Source organism: Micromys minutus (genome assembly GCF_963924665.1).
Source record: "Micromys minutus genome assembly, contig: SCAFFOLD_43, whole genome shotgun sequence".
NCBI classification, from domain to species: Eukaryota; Metazoa; Chordata; class Mammalia; order Rodentia; family Muridae; genus Micromys; species Micromys minutus.
In genome coordinates, this window is record NW_027667820.1 from 274933 (window position 1) to 297843 (window position 22911).

Below are 22911 nucleotides of genomic sequence, written 5' to 3' on the forward strand. Positions count from 1 at the left end.
CAAAATTGCAGAAATTTACCTTAGTTTGGGGCAAAATTGCAGAAATTTCCCTTATTTGGGGCAAAATTGCAGTAATTTCACTTATTTTCAGGTAAAAAGGTTGAAATTTCCTTTATTCTGTGGCAAAAAAGGAGAAATTCCATTTATTTTGGGGCAAAATTGCAGAAATTTTCCTTATTATGAGGCAAAAAGGCAGAAATTCCTAATATTTTGTGGCAAAAATGCAGAAATTCCCCTTATGTCTAGGTAAAAAGGCTGAAATATCCTTATTTGGGGGCAAAAAGGCAGAAATTTCCCTTATGTTGTGGCAAATTTCCAGAAATTTCACTTATTTCAGGGTAATAAGTCAGAAATTTTCCTTATTTTGGGGCAAAAAAGAACAAAATTCCCTTTCTTTTGGGGGAAAAAGACAGAAATTCCACATAATTAGAGGTAAAAAGGCAAAAGTTCCCCTTATTTGGAGCAAAAATGAAGAAATTTCCCTTTTTTATGGCAAAAAGGTATGCATTCTTCTTATTTTCAAACAAAAAGGCAGAAATTCCCCATATTTTGGGGCAAAAGGCAGAAATTCCCCTTATTTTGGGGCAAAATTGCAGAAATTCCCTAATTGTGGGGCAAAAAACAGAAATTCCTCTTATTTTGGGGCAAAATTGCAGAAATTTCCCTTATTATGGAAAAAAATTGCAGAAATTTCTTTTATTTTAGGGCAAAATTGAAGAAATTTCACAAATTGTAGGGCAAAAAGGCAGAAATTCTCTTTATTTTGAGGCAAAACTCAGAAATTACACTTATTTTGGGGCAAAATTCCAGAAATTTCCCTTATTTTATGGCAAAATTGGAGAAATTTCACTTATTTTGGGACAAAATTGCAGAAATTTCACTTATTTCAGGGAAAAAAGGCAGAAATTTTCCTTATTTTGTGGCAAAAAGGCAGAAATTCCTAATATTTTGTGCCAAAATTCAGAAATTTCCCTTATTTTGAGGTAAAAAGGCTAAAATTCCCCTTATTTGGGGGCAAAAAGGCAGAAATTTCCCTTATTTTGGGGCAAAATTGCAGAAATATCACTTATTTCAGGGTAATAAGTCAGAAATTTTCCTTATTTTGGGGCAAAAAGGCAAAGACAGAAATTCCACATATGTAAAGGCAAAAAAGTAGAAATTCCCCTTATTTTGGAGCAAAAATGAAGAAATTTCCCTTTTTTATGGCAAAAAGGTATGCATTCTTCTTATTTTCGGGCAAAAATGCAGAAATTCCCTATATTTTGGGGCAAAAGGCAGAAATTCCCATTAATTTGGGGCAAAAGGCACAAATTTCCCTTATTTTGGGGCAAAATTGCAGAAATTTCACTTATATCAGAAAAAAGGCAGAAATTTCGTTTATTTTGGTACAAAATTGCAGAAATTTTTCTTATTTTGGGGCAAAAAGGCAGAAATTTACCATATTTTGTGGCAAAAATGCAGAAATTTCCCTTATTTTTAGGTAAAAAGGCTGAAATTCCCTTTATTTTCGGGCAAAAAGTCAGAAATTCCCCTTTTTTTTGGTGCCAAAAGACAGAAATTTCGTTTATTTTTGGTTAAAAGGCAGAAATTGCACTTATTTTGAGTCAAAAGGCAGAAAATCCCCTTATTTTGAGGCAAAAATGAAGAAATTTCCCTTTTTTATGGCAAAAAGGTAAACATTCCCTTTATTTTCAGGCAAAAAGGCAGAAATTCCCCATATTTTGGAGCAAAATTGCAGAAATTCCTCTAATTTTGGGGCAAAAAGGCAGAAATTCCCCTTATTTTGGGGTAAAACTGCAGAAATTTCACTTATTTTGCAGCAAAATGGCAGAAATACCCCTTATTTTCGGCGAAAAAGGGAGAAAATCCCCCTATTTTGGAGCAAAATTGCAGAAATTCACCTAATTTTTGGGTAAAAAATAAAGTAATTTTCTTTATTTTGGGCCAAAATGGCAAAATTCTCCTTATTTTGGAACAAAATGCAGAAATTCCCCTTATTTAAGGAAAATTTGCAGAAATTTTCCTTATTTGGGGGCAAAAAAACAGAAATTCCCCTTATTTTGGGGCAAAATTGCAGAAATTTCACTTATTATGAAGAAAAATTGCAGAAATTTCCTTTATCTTATGGCAAAATTGCAGAAATTTCACTTATTTCAAAGAAAAAAAGCAAAAATTTTTCTTATTTTGGGGCAAAAAGGCAGAAATTCCCATTATTTTGGGGCAAAAAGGCAGAAATTCACCTTATTTTGGGCTAAAATTGTAGAAATTTCACATATTTTAGGGCAAAAATGCAGAAATTTTTCTTATTTTGGCGCAAAAATGAAGAAATTTCCCTATTTTATGGCAAAAAGTTATGCATTCCCTTTATTTTCGGGCAAAAAGGCAGAAATTCCCCGTATTTTGGAGCAAAATTGCAGAAATTCCCCTAATTGTGGGGCAAAAAGGCAGAAATTCTCCTTATTTTCGGGCAAAACTCAGAAATTCCACTTATTTTGGGGAAAAATTCCAGAAATTTCCCTTATTTTGGGACAAAATTGCAGAAATTGCACTTATTTCAGGGAAAAAAACAGAAATTTTTCTTATTTTGTGGCAAAAAGGCAGAAATTCTTAATATTTTGTTGCAAAAATGCAGAAATTCCTAATATTTTGTTGCAAAAATGCAGAAATTTCCCTTATTTTGAGGTAAAAAGCTGAAATTCCTTTTATTTGGGGGCAAAAAGGCAGAAATTTTCCTTATTTTGGGGCAAAAAAAGGCAGAAATTCCCTTTGTTTTGGGGGAAAAAAGACAGAAATTCCACTTGTTTAGAGGCAAAAAGGCAAAAGTTCTCCTTATTTTGGAGCAAAAATGAAGAAATTTCCCTTTTTTTATGGCAAAAAGGTATGCATTCTTCTTATTTTCAGACAAAAAGGCAGAAATTCTTTATATTTTGGGGCAAAAGGCAGAAATTCCCTTTTTTGGGGCCAAATTGCTGAAATTTCCCTAATTGTGGGGCAAAAAACAGAAATTCCCCTTATTTTGGGGCAAAATTGCAGAAATTTCCCTTATTATGGGAAAAAATTGCAGAAATTTCCCTTATTTTAGGGCAAAATTGCAGAAATTTCACTAATTGTGGAACAAAAAGGCAGAAATTCTCCTTATTTTGGGGCAAAACTCAGAAATTCCACTTTTTTTTGGGGCAAAATTTCAGAAATTTCCCTTATTTTGGGGCAAAATTGCAGAAATTTCACTAATTGTGGTTCAAAAAAACAGAAATTTTCCTTATTTTGTGGCCAAAAAAACAGAAATTCTCCTTGTTTTGGGGGAAAAAGACAGAAATTCCACTTATTTAGAGGCAAAAAAGCAGAAATTCCCCTTATTTTGGAGCAAAAATGAAGAGATTTCCCTTTTTTATGGCAAAAAGGTATGCATTCTTCTTATTTTCGGCTAAAAAGGCAGAAATTCCCCATATTTTAAGGCAAAAGGCAGAAATTTCACTTATTTCAGAGAAAAAAAGCAAAAATTTTTCTTATTTTTGTGCAAAAAGTCAGAAATTCATCTTATTTTGGGACAAAAAGGCAGAAATTCACCTTATTTTGGAGCAAAATTGCAGAAATTCCCCTAATATTGGGGCAAAACTGCCAAAATTTTCTCTACGTGGGCCAAAAATGCAGAATTCCCCTTATTTTTGGGCAAAAAGGCAGAAATACCCCGTATTTTGAAGCAAAATTTTAGAAACTCCCCTAATTTTGGCGCAAAAAGACAGAAAATCTCCTTTTTTGGGGGCAAAAATTCAGAAATTTGCCTTATTTTGGGGCAAAAAGCAGAAATTTCTTTTATTATGGAACAAAATTGAAAAAATTTTCCTTATTTTGGAACATAAAGGCAGAAATTCCTCATATTTTGGGGCAAATTGCAGAAATTCTTCTTATTTTGAGGTAAAATGAAGAAATTCCCCTTATTTAGAGGTAAAATGCAGAAATTCCCGAAATATTGGGGGAAAATGCAAAAATTCCCTTTATTTTGGGGCTAAAAGGCAGAAATTAACTGTATTTTGAAGCAAAATTGCAGAAATTCTCATAATTTTCGGGCAAAAAGGCAGAAATTCTCCTTATTTTGGGGCAAAAAGACACAAAATCTCCTTTTTTCGGGAGCATAAAGTCAGAAATTCTTCTTATTTTGGGGCAAAATTGCAGAAATTTCCTTTACATTGGGGCAAAATTGCAGAAATTTCCCTTATTTTGGGGCAAAATTGCAGAAATTTCACTTATTTCAGAAAAAAAGGCAGAAATTTTCTTATTTTGGGGCAAAAAAGCAGAAATTTCTTTTATTTTGGTACAAAATTGCAGAAATTTTTCATATTTTGGGGCAAAAAGGCAGAAATTCCCCATATTTTGTGGCAAAAGGCAGAAATCCCCTTATATTGAGGTAAAAAGGCGGAAATTCCCCTTGTTTTCGTGCAAAAACTCAGAATTTCCCCTTATTTTAGTGTAAAAAGACAGAAATTTCTTTTATTTTTGAAGAAAAGGCAGAAATTGCACTTATTTTGAGTCAAAAAGGCGGAATATCCTTTTATTTTAAGGCAAAAATGAAGAATTTTCCCTTTTTTTATGGCAAAAAGGTAAACATTCCCTATATTTTCGGGCAAAAAGGCAGAAATTCCCAATATTTTGAAGCAAAATACAGAAATTCCCCTAATTTTTGGGCAAAAAGGCAGAAATTCTCCTTATTTTGGGGCAAAACTCAGAAATTCCACTTATTTTAGGGCAAAATTGCAGAAATTTCTCTTATTATGGGGAAAAATTGCAGAAATTTCCCTTATTTTAGGGCAAAATTGCAGAAATTTCACTTATTTCAGAGAAAAAAAGCAAAAATTTTTCTTATTTTGGGGCAAAAAGGCAGAAATTCCTATAATTTTGGGGCAAAAAGGCAGGAATTAACATTATTTTGGGCTAAAATTGCAGAAATTTCACATATTTCAAGGCAAAAAGGCAGAAATTTCTCTTATTTCGGGGCAAAAATGAAGAAATTTCCCTTTTTTATGGCAAAAAGGTATGCATTCCCCTTATTTTCAGGCAAAAAGGCAGAAATTCCCCGTATTTTGGAGCAAAATTGCAGCAATTCCCCTAATGTGGGGCAAAATTCAGAAATTCTCCTTATTTTGGGGCAAAACTCAGAAATTCCACTTCTTTGGGGGCAAAATTCCAGAAATTTCCCTTATTTTGGGGCAAAATTGCAAAAATTTCACTTATTTTGGGGCAAAATTGCAGAAATTTCACTTATTTCAGCGAAAAAAGGCAGAAATTTTTCTTATTTTGGGGCAAAAGGCAGAAATTCCTAATATTTTATGGCAAAAATGCAGAAATTCCTAATATTTTGTTGCAAAAATGCAGAAATTTTCCTTATTTTGAGGTAAAAAGGCTGAAATTCCCCTTATTTAGGGTCAAAAAGGCAGAAATTTACCTTATTTTGGGGCAAATTTGCAGAAATTTCACTTATTTCAGGATAATAATTCAGAAATTTTTCTTATTTTGGGGCAAAAAAGACAGAAATTCCCTTTGTTTTGGGGGAAAAAGACAGAAATTCCACTTATTTAGAGGCAAAAAGGCAAGAGTTCCTCTTGTTTTGGAGCAAAAATGAAGAAATTTCCCCGTTTTATGGCAAAAAGTTATGCATTCTTCTTATTTTCGGACAAAAAGGCAGAAATTCCCCATATTTGGGGCAAAAGGCAGAAATTCCCCTTATTTTGGGGCAAAATTGCAGAAATTCTCCTAATTGTGGGGCAAAAAACAGAAATTCCCCTTATTTTGGGGCAAAATTGCAGAAATTTCCCTTATCATGGGGAAAAATTGCAGAAATTTCCCTTATTTTAGGGCAAACTTGCAGAAATTTCACTAATTGTGGGGCAAAAAGACAGAAATTCTCCTTATTTTGGGGCAAAACTCAGAAATTCCACTTATTTGGGGGCAAAATTCCAGAAATTTCCATTATTTTGGGGCAAAATTGCAAAAATTTCACTTATTTTGGGGCAAAATTGCAGAAATTTCACTTATTTCAGGGAAAAAAGGCAGAAATTTTCCTTATTTTGGGGCAAAAATTCAGAAATTCCTAATATTTTGTGGCAAAAATGCAGAAATTCCTAATATTTTGTTGCAAAAATGCAGAAATTTCCCTTATTTTGAGGTAAAAAGGCTGAAATTCCCCTTATTTGGGGGCAAAAGCAGAAATTTACCTTATTTTGGGGCAAATTTGCAGAAATTTCACTTATTTCAGGATAATAATTCAGAAATTTTTTTTATTTTGGGGCAAAAAAAACCAGAAATTCTCTTTGTTTTGGGGGAAAAAGACAGAAATTCCACTTATTTAGAGGCAAAAAGGCAAAAGTTCCTCTTGTTTTGGAGCAAAAATGAAGAAATTTCCCCGTTTTATGGCAATAAGTTATGCATTCTTCTTATTTTCGGACAAAAAGGCAGAAATTCCCCATATTTGGGGCAAAAGGCAGAAATTCCCCTTATTTTGGGGCAAAATTGCAGAAATTTTCCTAATTGTGGGGCAAAAAACAGAAATTCCCTTTATTTTCGGGCAAAATTGCAGAAATTTTCCTTATTATGGGGGAAAATTGCAGAAATTTCCCTTATTTTAGGGCAAACTTGCAGAAATTTCACTAATTGTGGGGCAAAAAGGCAGAAATTCTCCTTATTTTGGGGCAAAACTAAGAAATTCCACTTATTTTGGGGCAAAATTCCAGAAATTTCCTTTATTTTGGGGCAAAATTGTAGAAATTTCACTTATTTTGGGGCAAAATTGCCGAAATTTCACTTATTTCAAAGAAAAAAGGCAGAAATTTTCCTTATTTTGGGGCAAAAAGGCAGAAATTCCTAATATTTTTTGGCAAATATGCAGAAATTCCTAATATTTTGTTGCAAAAATGCAGAAATTTCCCTTATTTTGAGGTAAAAAGGCTGAAATTTCCCTTATTTGGGGGCACAAAAGCAGAAATTTCTAATATTTTGTGCCAAAATTCAAAAAAAATTAAAAAATTTTCCTTTTTTATGGCAAAAAGTTATACATTCCTTTTATTTCGGGCAAAAAGGCAGATATTCCCCGTATTTTGGAGCAAAATTGCAGAAATTTTCCTAATTTTGGGCAAAAGGGCAGAAATTCCATTTATTTGGGGTAAAACTGCAGAAATTTCACTTATTTCGCGGCAAAATGGCAGAATTTCCCCTTATTTTCGGCGAAAAAGGCAGAAAATCCCCGTATTTTGGAGCAAAATTGCAGTAATTCATCTAATTTTTGGGTAAAAAATGCAGTAGTTTTCTTTATTTTGGGGCAAAACAGAAGAAATTTCCCTTAATTCGGGGCAAAAGGCAGAAATTCCCCTTATTTTAGGGCAAAATTGCAGAAATTTACCTTATTTGTGGGCAAAATTGCAGAAATTTCCCTTATTATGGGGAAAAATTGCAGAAATTTTCCTTATTTTAGGTCAAAATTGCAGAAATTTCACTTATTTAAGAGAAAAAAAGCAAAAATTTTTCTTATTTTGGGGCAAAAAGGAAGAAATTTGCCTTATTTTGGGGCCAAAAGGCAGAAATTCACCTTATTTTGGAGCAAAATTGCAGAAATTCCCCTAATATTGGGGCAAAACTGCAGAAATTTACTCTATGTGGGCCAAAAAAGCAGAATTCCCCTTATTTTCGGGCAAAAAGACAGAAATTCCCCGTATTTTGAAGTAAAATTTTAGAAACTCCCCTAATTTTGGCGCAAAAAGACAGAAAATCTCCTTTTTTCGGGGGCAAAAAGTCAGAAATTCCACTTATTTTGGGGCAAAATTGCAGAAATTTCCTTTATTTTGGGGCAAAATTGAATAAATTTCCCTTAATTTGGGGCAAAATTGCAGAAATTTCACTTATTTCAGGGAAAAAAGGCAGAAATTTCTCTTATTTTGGGGCAAAAAAGCAGAAATTTCTTTTATTTTGTTACAAAATTGCAGAAATTTTTATAATTTTGGGGCAAAAAGGCAGAAATTCCCCTTATTTTGGGGTAAAAAGGCTGAATTCCTCTTATTTTGGGGCAAAAAGGCAGAAATTCCCCTTAATTTGGTGCAAAAAGCAGACATTTCCCTTATTTTGTAGAAAATTTTAGAAATTTCAATTCTTTCAGGGCAAAAAGTCAGAAATTCACCTTATTTTGGGACAAAAAGACAGAAATTCCGTTTATTTTGTGGGAAAAGGCAGAAATTGCACTTATTTTGAGTCAAAAAGCCGGAAAATCTTCTTATTTTGAGGAAAAAATGAAGAAATGTCTCTTTTTTATGGCAAAAAGGTATACATTCCCTTTATTTTTGGGCAAAAATGCAGAAATTCCTCGTATTTTGGAGAAAAATTGCAGAAATTCCCCTAATTTTGGGCAAAAGGCAGAAATTCCATTTATTTGGGGTAAAACTGCAGTAATTTCTCTTATTTCGCGGCAAAATGTCAAATTCCCCTTATTTTCGGCGAAAAAGGCAGAAAATCCCCGTATTTTGGAGCAAAATTGCAGTAATTCACCTAATTTTGGGGTAAAAAATGCACTAACTTTCTTTATTTTGGGGCAAAACGGCAGAAATTTCCCTTAATTCGGGGCAAAAGGCAGAAATTCCCCTTATTTTAGGGCAAAATTGCAGAAATTTCCCTTATTTGGGGGCAAAAAACAGAAATTCCCCTTATTTTGGGGCCAAATTGCAGAAATTTCCCTTATTATTGGGAAAAATTGCAGAAATTTCCCTTAATTTAGGGCTAAATTGCAGAAATTTCACTTATTTCAGAGAAAAAAAGCAAAAATTTTTCTTATTTTGGGGCAAAAAGGCAGAAATTCGCCTTATTTTGGGGCAAAAAGGCAGAAATTCACCTTATTTTGGAGCAAAATTGCAGAAATTCCTCTAATAATGGAGCAAAAATGCAGAAATTTCCTTTATTTGGGCCAAAAAAGCAGAAGTTTCCCTTATTTTCGGGCAAAAAGGCAGAAATTCCCCGTATTTTGAAGCAAAATTTTAGAAACTCCCCTAATTTTTTGGGCAATAAGGCAGAAATTCCCTTTATTTTGGGGCAAAAATACAGAAATTCATTTTATTATGGCACAAAAAGTCAGAAATTCCCCTTATTTTGGGGCAAAATTGAAGAAATTTCCCTTTTTTTGGAGCAAAATTGCAGAAATTTCTCTTATTTTGGAGCAAAATTTTAAAAATTTCTTTTATTTTGGTACCGAATTGCAGAAATTTTTCTTATTTTGTGGCAAGAAGGCAGAAATTTTCCATATTTTGGGGCAAAAAGGCACAAATTTTTCTTATTTTTGGGCAAAATTGCAGAAATTTCATTTATTTCAGGGCAAAAAGCAGAAATTTTTTTTATTATGGTACAAAATTGAAGAAATTTTCCTTATTTTGGAACAAAAAGGCAGAAATTCCCCATATTTTTGGGCAAAAGGTAGAAATTCCTCTTATTTTGAGGTAAAATGCAGAAATACCGCTTATTTAGAGGTAAAATGCAGAAATTCCCCTAATATTAGGGAAAAATTCAGAAATTCCCTTTATTTTGGGGCTAAAAGGAAGAAATTCCCCATATTTTGAAGCAAAATTTCAGAAATTCTCATAATTTTCGGGCAAAAAGGCAGAAATTCGCCGTATTTTGGGGCAAAAAGACACAAAATATCTTTTTTTCAGGGGCAAAAAGTGAGAAATTTCCTTTATTTTGGGGCAAAATTGCAGAAATATCCCTTATTTTGGGGCAAAATTGCAGAAATTTCACTTATTTCAGGGAAAAAATGCAGAAATTTCTATTATTTTGGGGCAAAAAAGCAGAAATTTCTTTTAATCTGGTACAAAATTAGAGAAATTTTTCTTATTTTGGGGCAAAAAGAAAGAAATTTCCCTTATTTTTAGGTAAAAAGGCTAAAATTCCCCTTATTTTGGGGTAAAAAGGCAGAAATTCCCCTTTTTTGGGGCAAAATCAGACATTTCCCTTATTTTGGGGAAAATTTTAGAAATTTCACTTATTTCAGGGCAAAAAGTCAGAAATTCCGCTTATTTTGGGGCAAAAAGACAGAAATTTTGTTTATTTTGGGGGAAAAGGCAGAAATTGCACTTATTTTGAGTCAAAAAGGCAGAAAATCCCTTTATTTTGGGAACAAAATGAAGAAATTTCCTATTTTTTTGGCAAAAAGGTATACATTCCATTTATTTCGGGCAAAAAGGGAGAAATTCCCCGTATTTTGAAGCAAAATTGCAGAAATTCCCCTAATTTTGGGCAAAAAGGCAGAAATTCCATTTATTTAGGGTAAAACTGCAGAAATTTCACTTATTTCGCAGCAAAATGGCAGAAATTCCTTTTATTTTCTGCGAAAAAGGCAGAAAATTTCTGTATTTTGGAGCAAAATTGCAGTAATTCACCTAATTTTGGGATAAAAAATGCAGTAATTTTCTTTATTTTGGGGCAAAACGGCAGAAATTTCCCTTAATTCGTGGCAAAAGGCAGAAATTTCCCTTATTTTAGGGCAAAATTGCAGAAATTTCCCTTATTAGTGGGCAAAAAACAGAAATTCCTTTTATTTTGGGGCAAAATTGCAGAAATTTCTCTTATTATGGGGAAAAATTGCAGAAATTTCCATATTTTAGGGCAAAATTGAAGAAATTTCACTTATTTCAGAGAAAAAAGCAAAAATTTTTCTTATGTTGGGACAAAATACAGTAATTCCCTCAGTATTGTGGCAAAAAGGCAGAAATTCACATTATTTTTGGGTAAAATTGCAGAAATTTCACATATTTTATGGCAAAATGTCAGAAATTTTCCTTATTTTGAGGCAAAAAGGAAGAAATTCCCCTTATTTTGGGATAAAATTGCAGAAATTTTCCTTTTTGGGGGGCAAAAAGTCAGAAAATCCCCTTAATTTCGGACAAAAAGGCAGAAATTCCCCTTATTTTGAAGCAAAATTGCAGAAATTCTCCTAATATTGGGGCAAAAATGCAGAAATTTCCTTTATTTGGGTCAAAAAGGCAGGAGTTCTTCTTATTTTCGGGCAAAAAGGCAGAAATTCTCGGTATTCTGAAGCAAAATTTCAGAAACTCCCCTAATTTTGGAGCAAAAAGGCAGAAATTCCCCTAATTTTGGGGCAAAAATACAGAAATTCACCTTATTATGGGGCAAAAAGTCAGAAATTCATATTTTGGGGCAAATTTGAAGAAATTTCCCTTATTTTGGAGCATAATTGCAGAAATTTCTCTTATTTTGGGACAAAATTGTAGAAATTTCTTCTATTTTGGTACAGAATTGCAGAAATTTTTTTTATTTTGTGGCAAGAAGGCAGAAATTTTCCATGTTTTGGGGCAAAAAGTCACAAATTTTTCTTATTTTTGGGCAAAATTGCAGAAATATCATTTATTTCAGAGCAAAAACCAGAAATTTTTTTTATTATGTTACAGAATTGAAGAAATTTTTCTTATTTTGGAACAAAAAGGCAAAAATTCCCCATATTTTGAAGCAAAAGGCAGAAATTCTTCTTATTTTGAGGTAAAATGCAGAAATTCCGATTATTTAGAGGTAAAATGCAGAAATTCCCCTAATATTGGGGATAAATGCAGAAATTCCCTTTATTTTGGGGCTAAAAGGCAGAAATTCCCCGTATTTTGAAGCAAAATTGAAGAAATTTTCATAATTTCGGGCAAAAAGGCAGAAATTCTCCTTATTTTGGGGCAAAAAGACAGAAAATCTCCTTTTTTCAGGGGCAAAAGTCAGAAATTCCCCTTATTTTGGGGCAAAATTACAGAAATTTCCCTTATTTTGGAGCAAAATTGCAGAAATTTCCCTTATTTTGGGGCAAAATTGCAGAAATTTCACTTATTTCAGGGAAAAAAAAGGCAGAAATTTCTCTTTTTTGGGGCAAAAAATGAGAAATTTCTTTTATTTTGGTACAAAATTGCAGAAATTTTTCTTATTTTGGAACAAAAAGGCAGAAATTCCCTTTATTTTGAGGTAAAAAGGCTGAAATTCCCCTTATTTTGGGGCAAAAAGGCAGAAATTCCACTTATTTTGGGGTAAAAAGCAGACCTTTCCTTTATTTTGGGGAAAAATTTTAGAAATTTCACTTATTTCAGGGCAAAAAGTCAGAAATTCACCTTATTTTGGGGCAAAAAGACAGAAATTCCATTTATTTTTGGGGAAAAGGCAGAAATTGCACTTATTTTGAGTCAAAAAGGTGGAAAATCCTTTTATTTTGGGGAAAAAATGAAGAAATTTTCCTTTTTTATGGCAAAAAGGTATACTTTCCCTTTATTTTTAGGCAAAAAGGCAGAAATTCCTCGTATTTTGGAGCAAAATTGCAGAAATTGCCCTTAATTAGGGGCAAAAGGCAGAAATTCACCTTATTTTAGAGCAAATATGCAGAAATTCCCGTAAAATTGGGGCAAAAATGCAGAAATTTCTTTTATTTGGGCCAAAAAAGCAGAAGTTCCCCTTATTTTCGGGCAAAAAGGCAGAAATTCTCCGTATTTTGAAACATAGTTTTAGAAATTCCCCTAATTTTGGGGCAAAAAGGCAGAAATTCCCTTTATTTTGGGGCAAAAATACAGAAATTCACCTTATTATGGGGCAAAAAGTCAGAAATTCCCCTTATTTTGGGGCAAAATTGAAGAAATTTCCCGTATTTTGGAGCATAATTGCAGAAATTTCCCTTATTTTGGGGCAAAATTGTAGAAATTTCTTCTATTTTGGTACAGAATTGCAGAAATTTTTCTTATTTTGTGGCAAGAAGGCAGAAATTTTCCATGTTTTGGGGCAAAAAGTCACAAATTTTTCTTATTTTCGGGCAAAATACAGAAATATCATTTATTTCAGGTCAAAAAGCAGAAATTTCTTTTATTATGGTACAAAATTGAAGAAATTTGACTTATTTTGGAACAAAAAGGCAGAAATTCCACATATTTTGGAGCAAAAGGCAGAAATTCTTCTTATTTTGAGGTAAAATGCAGAAATTCCGATTATTTAGAGGTAAAATGCAGAAATTCCCCTAATATTGGGGAAATATGCTGAAATTCCCTTTATTTTGGGGCAAAAAGGCAGAAATTCCCCGTATTTAGAAGCAAAATTGCAGAAATTCTTATAATTTTTGGGCAAAAAGGCAGAAATTCTTCTTATTTTGGGGCAAAAATACAGAAAATCTTTTTTTTTCGGGGGCAAAATTCAGAAATTCCCCTTATTTTGGGGCAAAATTGCAGAAATTTCCCTTATTTTGGAGCAAAATTGCAGAAATTTCCCTTATTTTGGGGCAAAAAAGCAGAAATTTCTTTTATTTTGGTACAAAATTGCAGAAATTTCACTAATTGTGGGGCAAAAGGGCAGAAATTCTCCTTATTTTGGGGCAAAACTCAGAAATTCCACTTATTTTGGGGCAAAATTCCAGAAATTTCCCCTATTTTAGGGCAAACATGCAGAAATTTTACTTATTTTGGAGCAAAATTGCAGAAATTTCACTTATTTCCGGGAAAAAGTCAGAAATTTTCCTTATTTTGGGGCAAAAAGGCAGAAATTTCTAATATTTTGTGCCAAAATTCAGAAATTCCCCTTATTTTGAGGTAAAAAGGCTGAAATTCCCCTTATTTGGGGGCAAAAAGGCAGAAATTTCACTTATTTTGGGGCAAAATTGCAGAAATTTCACTTATTTCAGGGTAATAAATCAGAAATTTTTCTTATTTTGGGGCAAAAAAGACAGAAATTCCCTTTGTTTTGGGGGAAAAAGACAGAAATTCCACTTATTTTGTGGCAAAAAAGCAGAAATTCCCCTTATTTTGGAGCAAAAATGAAGAGATTTCCCTTTTTTATGGCAAAAAGGTATGCATTTTTCTTATTTTTGGGCAAAAATGCAGAAATTCCCCATATTTTGGGGCAAAAGGCAGAAATTCTCCTTATTTTGGGGCAAAAAGGCACAAATTTCCCTTATTTTTGGGCAAAATTGCAGAAATTTCATATATTTCAGGGCAAAAAGTCAGAAATTCCACTTATTTTGGGGCAAAAAGCAGAAATTTCTTTTATTATGGTGCAAAATTGATGAAATTTTCCTTGTTTTGTAACAAACAGGCAGAAATTCCCCATATTTTGGGGCAAAAGGCAGAAATTCTTCTTATTTTGAGGTAAAATGCAGAAATTCCCCTTATTTAGAGGTAAAATGCAGAAATTCCCCAAATATTGGGGGAAAATGCAGAAATTCCATATATTTGGGCTAAAAGGCAGAAATTAACCGTATTTTGAAGCAAAATTGCAGAAATTCTCATAATTTTCGGGCTAAAAGGCAGAAATTCTCCTTATTTTAGGGCAAAAAGACAGAAAATCTCCTTTTTTCGAAAGCATAAAGTCAGAAATTCCTTTTATTTTGGGGCAAAATTGCAGAAATTTCCTTTAAATTGGGGCAAAATTGCAGAAATTTCCCTTATTTTGGGGCAAAATTGCAGAAATTTCACTTATATCAGAAAAAAGGCAGAAATTTTCTTATTTTGGAGCAAAAAGGCAGAAATTTCGTTTATTTTGGTACAAAATTGCAGAAATATTTTTTATTTTGGGGCAAAAAGGGAGAAATTCCCCATATTTTGGGGCAAAAAGGCAGAAATTCTCCTTATTTTGAGATAAAAAGGCTGAAATTCCCCTAATTTTCGGGCAAAAAGTCAGAAATTCCCCTTTATTTTGGTGCAAAAAGACAGAAATTTCGTTTATTTTTGGTTAAAAAACAGAAATTGCACTTATTTTGTGTCAAAAGACGGAAAATCCCCTTATTTGGGGGCAAAAATGAAGTAATTTCCGTTTTTTATGGCAAAAAGTTATGCATTCTTCTTATTTTCGGACAAAAAAGCAGAAATTTCCCATATTTTGGGGCAAAAAGCAGAAATTCCCCTTATTTTGGGGCAAAATTGCAGAAATTTCCCTTATTATGAGGAAAAATTGCAGAAATTTCACTAATTGTGAGGCAAAAGGGCAGAAATTATCTTTATTTCGGGGAAAAACTCAGAAATTCCACTTATTTTGGAGCAAAATTCTAGAAATTTCCCTAATTTTGGAACAAAATTGCAGAAATTTCACTTATTTTGTTGCAAAATTGCAGAAATTTTACTTGATTTCAGGGAGAAAAGGCAGAAATTTTCCTTATTTTGTGGCAAAAAGGCAGAAATTCCTAATATTTTGTGCCATAATTCAGAAATTGTCCTTATTTTGAGGTAAAAAGGCTGAAATTCCCCTTATTTGAGGGCAAAAAAGCAGAAATTTCCCTTATTTTGGGGCAAAATTGCAGAAATTTCACTTATTTCAGGGAAATAAGTCAGAAATTTTCTTTATTTTGGGGCAAAAAAGACAGAAATTCACTTTGTTTTGGGGGAAAAAACAGAAATTTCACTTATGTAGAGGCAAAAAAGCAGAAATTCCCCTTATTTTGGAGCAAAAATGAAGAGATTTCCCTTTTTTATGGCAAAAAGGTATGCATTTTTCTTATTTTTGGGCAAAAATGCAGAAATTCCCCATATTTTGGGGCAAAAGGCAGAAATTCCCCTTATTTTGGGGCAAAAAGGCACAAATTTCCCTTATTTAGGGCAAAATTGCAGAAATTTCACTTATATCATAAAAAAGGCAGAAATTTTCTTCTTTTGGGGCAAAAAGGCAGAAATTTCGTTTATTTTGGTACAAAATTGCAGAAATTTTTCTTATTTTGGGGCAAAAAAGCAGAAATTCCCCATATTTTTAGGCAAAAAGGCAGAAATTCCCCTTATTTTGAGGTACAAAGGTTGAAATTCCCCTTATTTTCGGGGAAAAAGTCAGAAATTCCACTTATTTTGGTGCAAAAAGACAGAAATTTCATTTATTTTTGGGGAAAAGGCAGAAATTGCACGTATTTTGAGTCAAAAAGGCGGAAAATCCCCTTATCTTGGGGCAAAAATGAAGAAATTTCCCTTTTTTTATGGCAAAAAGGTAAACATTCCCTTTATTTTCGGGCAAAAAGGCAGAAATTCCCCATATTTTGGAGCAAAATTGCAGAAATTCCCCTAATTTTGGGGCAAAAAGGCAGAAATTCCCCTTATTTTGGGGTAAAACTGCAGAAATTTCACTTATTTTGCAGCAAAATGGCAGAAATTCCCCTTATTTTCGGCGAAAAAGGCAGAAAATCCCCGTATTTTGGAGCAAAATTGCAGAAATTCACCTAATTTTTGGGTAAAAAATAAAGTAATTTTCTTTATTTTGGGGCAAAATGGCAAAATTCTCCTTATTTTGGAACAAAAGGCAGAAATTCCCCTTATTTTAGGGCAAAATTGCAGAAATTTCCCTTATTTGGGGGCAAAAAACCAGAAATTCCCCTTGTTTTGGGGCAAAATTGCAGAAATTTCTCTTATTATGGGGAAAAATTGCAGAAGTTTCCCTTATTTTAGGGCAAAATTGCAGAAATTTTACTTATTTCAGAGAAAAAAAAGCAAAAATTTTTCTTATTTTGGGGCAAAAAGGCAGAAATTCCCAATATTTTGGGGCAAAAAGGCAAAAATTCACCTTATTTTGGGCTAAAATTGCAGAAATTTCACATATTCCAGGGCAAAAAGGCAGAAATTTCTCTTATTTTAGGGCAAAAATGAAGAAACTTCCCTTTTTTATGGCAAAAAGTTATGCATTCCCTTTATTTTTGGGCAAAAAGGCAGAAATTCCCCGTATTTTGGAGCTAAATTGCAGAAATTCCCCTAATTGTGGGGCAAAAAGGCTGAAATTCTCCTTATTTTCGGGCAAAACTCAGAAATTCTACTTAGTTTGGGGTAAAATTCCAGAAATTTCCCTTATTTTGGGGCAAAATTGCAGAAATTTCACTTATTTTGGGGCAAAATTGCAGAAATTGCACTTATTTCAGGGAAAAAGGGCAGAAAGTTTCCTTATTTTGGGGCAAAAAGGCATAAATTCCTAATATTTTGTGGCAACAATGCAGAAATTCCTAATATTTTGTTGCAAAAATGCAGAAATTTCCCTTTTTTATGGCAAAAGGTAAACATTCCCTTTATTTTCGGGCAAAAAGGCAGAAATTCCCTATATTTTGGAGCAAAATTGCAGAAATTCCTTTAATTTTGGGGCAAAAGGCAGAAATTCCCTTTATTTTGGGGTAAAACTGCAGAACTTTCACTTATTTTGCAGCAAAATGGCAGAAATTCCCTTTATTTTCGGCGAAAAAGGCAGAAAATCCCCGTATTTTGGAGCAAAATTGCAGAAATTCACCTAATTTTGGGGTAAAAAATAAAGTAATTTTCTTTATTTTGGGGCAAAATGGCAAAATTCTCTTTATTTTGGAACAAAAGGCAGAAATTCCTCTTATTTTAGGGCAAAATTGCAGAAATTTCCCTTATTTGGGGGCAAAATAAACAGAAATTCTCCTTCTTTTGGGGCAAAATTGCAGAAATTTCACTTATTTTGGGGCAAAATTGCAGAAATTGCACTTATTTCAGTGAAAAAGGGCAGAAATTTTCCTTATTTTGGGGCAAAAAGGCATAAATTCCTAATATTTTGTGGCAACAATGCAGAAATTCCTAATATTTTGTTGCAAAAATGCAGAAATTTCCCTTATTATGAGGTAAAAATGCTGAAATTCCTTTTAAATGGGGGCAAAAAGGCAGAAATTTTTCTTATTTTGGGGCAAAGTTGCAAAAATTTCACTTATTTCAGGGTAATAAGTCAGAAATTTTCCTTATTTTGGGGCAAAAAAGACAGAAATTCCCTTTGTTTTGGGGGAAAAAGACAGAAATTCCACTTATTTAGAGGCAAAAAGGCAAAAGTTCCCCTTATTTTGGAGCAAAAATGAAGAAATTTCCCTTTTTATGGCAAAAAGGTATGCATTCTTCTTATTTTCCGACAAATAGGCAGAAATTCCCCATATTTTGGGGCAAAAGGCAGAAATTCCCTTTATTTTGGGGCAAAATTGCAGAAATTTCCCTAATTGTGGGGCAAATAACAGAAATTCCCCTTATTTTGGGGCAAAATTTCAGAAATTTCCACTATTATGGGGAAAAATTGCAGAAATTTCCCTTATTTTAGGGCAAAATTGCAGAAAGTTCCCTAATTGTGGGGCAAAAAACAGAAATTCCCCTTATTTTCGGGCAAACATGCAGAAATTTCCCTTATTATGGGGAAAATTGCAGAAATTTCCCTTATTTTAGTGCAAAATTGCAGAAATTTCACTTATATCAGAAAAAAGGCAGAAATTTTCTTATTTTGGGGCAAAAAGGCAGAAATTTCTCTTATTTTGGGACAAAAATTAAGAAATTTCCTTTTTTTATAGCAAAAAGGTATGCATTCCCTTTATTTTCGAGCCAAAAGGAAGAAATTCCCCGTATTTTGGAGCAAAATTGCAGAAATTCCCCTAATTGTGGGGCAAAAAGGCAGAAATTCTCCTTATTTTTGGGCAAAACTCAGAAATTTTACTTATTTTGGGGTAAAATTCCAGAAATTTCCCTTATTTTGGGGCAAAATTGCAGAAATTTCACTTATTTTGGGACAAAATTGCAGAAATTGCACTTATTTCAGGGAAAAAAGGCAGAAAATTTCCTTATTTTGGGGCAAAAACGCATAAATTCCTAATATTTTGTGGCAACAATGCAGAAATTCCTAATATTTTGTTGCAAAAATGCAGAAATTTCCCTTATTTTGAGGTAAAAATGCTGAAATTCCTTTTATTTGGGGGCAAAAAGGCAGAAATTTCTCTTATTTTGGGGCAAAGTCGCAGAAATTTCACTTATTTCAGGGTTATAAGTCAGAAATTTTCTTTATTTTGGGGCAAAAAAGACAGAAATTCCCTTTGTTTTGGGGGAAAAAGACAGAAATTCCACTTATTTAGAGGCAAAAAGGCAAAAGTTCCCCTTATTTTGGAGCAAAAATGAAGAAATTTCCCTTTTTATGGCAAAAAGGTATGCATTCTTCTTATTTTCCGACAAATAGGCAGAAATTCCCCATATTTTGGGGCAAAAGGCAGAAATTCCCTTTATTTTGGGGCAAAATTGCAGAAATTTCCCTAATTGTGGGGCAAAAAACAGAAATTCCCCTTATTTTCGGGCAAACATGCAGAAATTTCCCTTATTATGGGGAAAAATTGCAGAAATTTCTCTTATCTTAGGGCAAAATTGCAGAAATTTCACTTATATCAGAAAAAAGGCAGAAATTTTCTTATTTTGGGGCAAAAAGGCAGAAATTTCGTTTATTTTTGTACATAATTGCAGAAATTTTTCTTATTTTGGGGCAAAAAGGCAGAAATTCCCCATATTTTGGGGCAAAAAGGCAGAAATTCCCCTTATTTTGAGGTAAAAAATGCTGAAATTCCCCTAATTTTTGGGCAAAAAGTCAGAAATTCCCCTTTATTTTGGTGCAAAAAGACAGAAATTTCGTTTATTTTTGTTTAAAAGGCAGAAATTGCACTTATTTTGAGTCAAAAGGCAGAAAATCCCCTTATTTTGGGGCAAAAATGAAGAAATTTCCCTTTTTTATGGCAAAAGGTTAACATTCCCTTTATTTTCGGGCAAAAAGGCAGAAATTCCCCATATTTTGGAGCAAAATTGCAGAAATTCCCCTAATTTTGGGGCAAAAAGGCAGAAATTGCCTTTATTTTGGGGTAAAACTGCAGAACTTTCACTTATTTTGCAGCAAAATGGCAGAAATTCCCTTTATTTTTGGCGAAAAAGGCAGAAAATCCCCGTATTTTGGAGCAAAATTGCAGAAATTCACCTAATTTTGGGGTAAAAAATAAAGTAATTTTCTTTATTTTGGGGCAAAATGGCAAAATTCTCTTTATTTTGGAACAAAAGGCAGAAATTCCTCTTATTTTAGGGCAAAATTGCAGAAATTTCCCTTATTTGGGGGCAAAAAAACCCAGAAATTCTCCTTCTTTTGGGGCAAAATTGCAGAAATTTCTCTTATTATGGGGAAAAATTGCAGAAATTTCTCTTCTTTTAGGGCAAAATTGCAGAAATTTTACTTATTTCAGAGAAAAAAGCAAAATTTTTTTTTATTTTGGGGCAAAAAGGCAGAAATTCCCATTATTTTGGGGCAAAAAAGCAGAAATTCACCTTATTTTGGGCTAAAATTGCAGAAATTTTACATATTCCAGGGCAAAAAGGCAGAAATTTCTTTTATTTTGGGGCAAACATGAAGAAACTTCCCCTTTTTATGGCAAAAAGTTATGCATTCCCTTTTTTTTCGGGCAAAAAGGCAGAAATTCCCCGTATTTTGGAGCAAAATTGCAGAAATTCCCCTAATTGTGGGGCAAAAAGGCAGAAATTCTCCTTATTTTCGGGCAAAACTCAGAAATTCTACTTATTTAGGGTAAAATTCCAGAAATTTCCCTTATTTTGGGGCAAAATTGCAGAAATTTCACTTATTTAGGGGCAAAATTGCAGAAATTGCACTTATTTCAGGGAAAAAAGGCAGAAATTTTCCTTATTTTGGGGCAAAAAGGCATAAATTCCTAATATTTTGTGGCAACAATGCAGAAATTCCTAATATTTTGTTGCAAAAATGCAGAAATTTCCCTTATTTTGAGGTAAAAATGCTGAAATTCCTTTTATTTGGGGGCAAAAAGGCAGATATTTCTCTTATTTTGGGGCAAAGTTGCAGAAATTTCACTTATTTCAGGGTAATAAGTCAGAAATTTTCCTTATTTTGGGGCAAAAAAGACAGAAATTCCCTTTGTTTTGGGGGAAAAAGACAGAAATTCCACTTATTTAGAGGCAAAAAGGCAAAAGTTCCCCTTATTTTGGAGCAAAAATGAAGAAATTTCCCTTTTTATGGCAAAAAGGTATGCATTCCTCTTATTTTCCGACAAATAGGCAGAAATTCCCCATATTTTGGGGCAAAAGGCAGAAATTCCCTTTATTTTGGGGCAAAATTGCAGAAATTTCCCTAATTGTGGGGCAAATAACAGAAATTCCCCTTATTTTGGGGCAAAATTTCAGAAATTTCCACTATTATGGGGAAAAATTGCAGAAATTTCCCTTATTTTAGGGCAAAATTGCACAAATTTCACTTATATCAGAAAAAAGGCAGAAATTTTCTTATTTTGGGGCAAAAAGGCAGAAATTTCTCTTATTTTGGGACAAAAATTAAGAAATTTCCTTTTTTTATAGCAAAAAGGTATGCATTCCCTTTATTTTCGAGCCAAAAGGCAGAAATTCCCCGTATTTTGGAGCAAAATTGCAGAAATTCCCCTAATTGTGGGGCAAAAAGGCAGAAATTCTCCTTATTTTTGGGCAAAACTCAGAAATTTTACTTATTTTGGGGTAAAATTCCAGAAATTTCCCTTATTTTGGGGCAAAATTGCAGAAATTTCACTTATTTTGGGACAAAATTGCAGAAATTGCACTTATTTCAGGGAAAAAAGGCAGAAATTTTCCTTATTTTGGGGCAAAAACGCATAAATTCCTAATATTTTGTGGCAACAATGCAGAAATTCCTAATATTTTGTTGCAAAAATGCAGAAATTTCCCTTATTTTGAGGTAAAAATGCTGAAATTCCTTTTATTTGGGGGCAAAAAGGCAGAAATTTCTCTTATTTTGGGGCAAAGTCGCAGAAATTTCACTTATTTCAGGGTTATAAGTCAGAAATTTTCTTTATTTTGGGGCAAAAAAGACAGAAATTCCCTTTGTTTTGGGGGAAAAAGACAGAAATTCCACTTATTTAGAGGCAAAAAGGCAAAATTTCCCCTTATTTTGGAGCAAAAATGAAGAAATTTCCCTTTTTATGGCAAAAAGGTATGCATTCTTCTTATTTTCCGACAAATAGGCAGAAATTCCCCATATTTTGAAGCAAACGGCAGAAATTCCCTTTATTTTGGGGCAAAATTGCAGAAATTTCCCTAATAGTGGGGCAAAAAACAGAAATTCCCCTTATTTTCGGGCAAACATGCAGAAATTTCCCTTATTATGGGGAAAAATTGCAGAAATTTCCCTTATTTTAGGGCAAAATTGCAGAAATTTCACTTATATCAGAAAAAAGGCAGAAATTTTCTTATTTTGGGGCAAAAAGGCAGAAATTTCGTTTATTTTTGTACATAATTGCAGAAATTTTTCTTATTTTGGGGCAAAAAGGCAGAAATTCCCCATATTTTGGGGCAAAAAGGCAGAAATTCCCCTTATTTTGAGGTAAAAATGCTGAAATTCCCCTAATTTTTGGGCAAAAAGTCAGAAATTCCCCTTTATTTTGGTGCAAAAAGACAGAAATTTCGTTTATTTTTGTTTAAAAGGCAGAAATTGTACTTATTTTGAGTCAAAAGGCAGAAAATCCCCTTATTTTGGGGCAAAAATGAAGAAATTTCCCTTTTTTATGGCAAGAGGTAAACATTCCCTTTATTTTCGGGCAAAAAGGCAGAAATTCCCCATATTTTGGAGCAAAATTGCAGAAATTCCCCTAATTTTGGGGCAAAAAGGCAGAAATTCCCTTTATTTTGGGGTAAAACTGCAGAACTTTCACTTATTTTGCAGCAAAATGGCAGAAATTCCCTTTATTTTCGGCGAAAAAGGCAGAAAATCCCCGTATTTTGGAGCAAAATTGCAGAAATTCACCTAATTTTGGGGTAAAAAATAAAGTAATTTTCTTTATTTTGGGGCAAAATGGCAAAATTCTCTTTATTTTGGAACAAAAGGCAGAAATTCCTCTTATTTTAGGGCAAAATTGCAGAAATTTCCCTTATTTGGGGGCAAAAAAAACCCAGAAATTCTCCTTCTTTTGGGGCAAAATTGCAGAAATTTCTCTTATTATGGGGAAAAATTGCAGAAATTTCTCTTATTTTAGGGCAAAATTGCAGAAATTTTACTTATTTCAGAGAAAAAAGCAAAATTTTTTCTTATTTTGGGGCAAAAAGGCAGAAATTCCCATTATTTTGGGGCAAAAAGGCAGAAATTCACCTTATTTTGGGC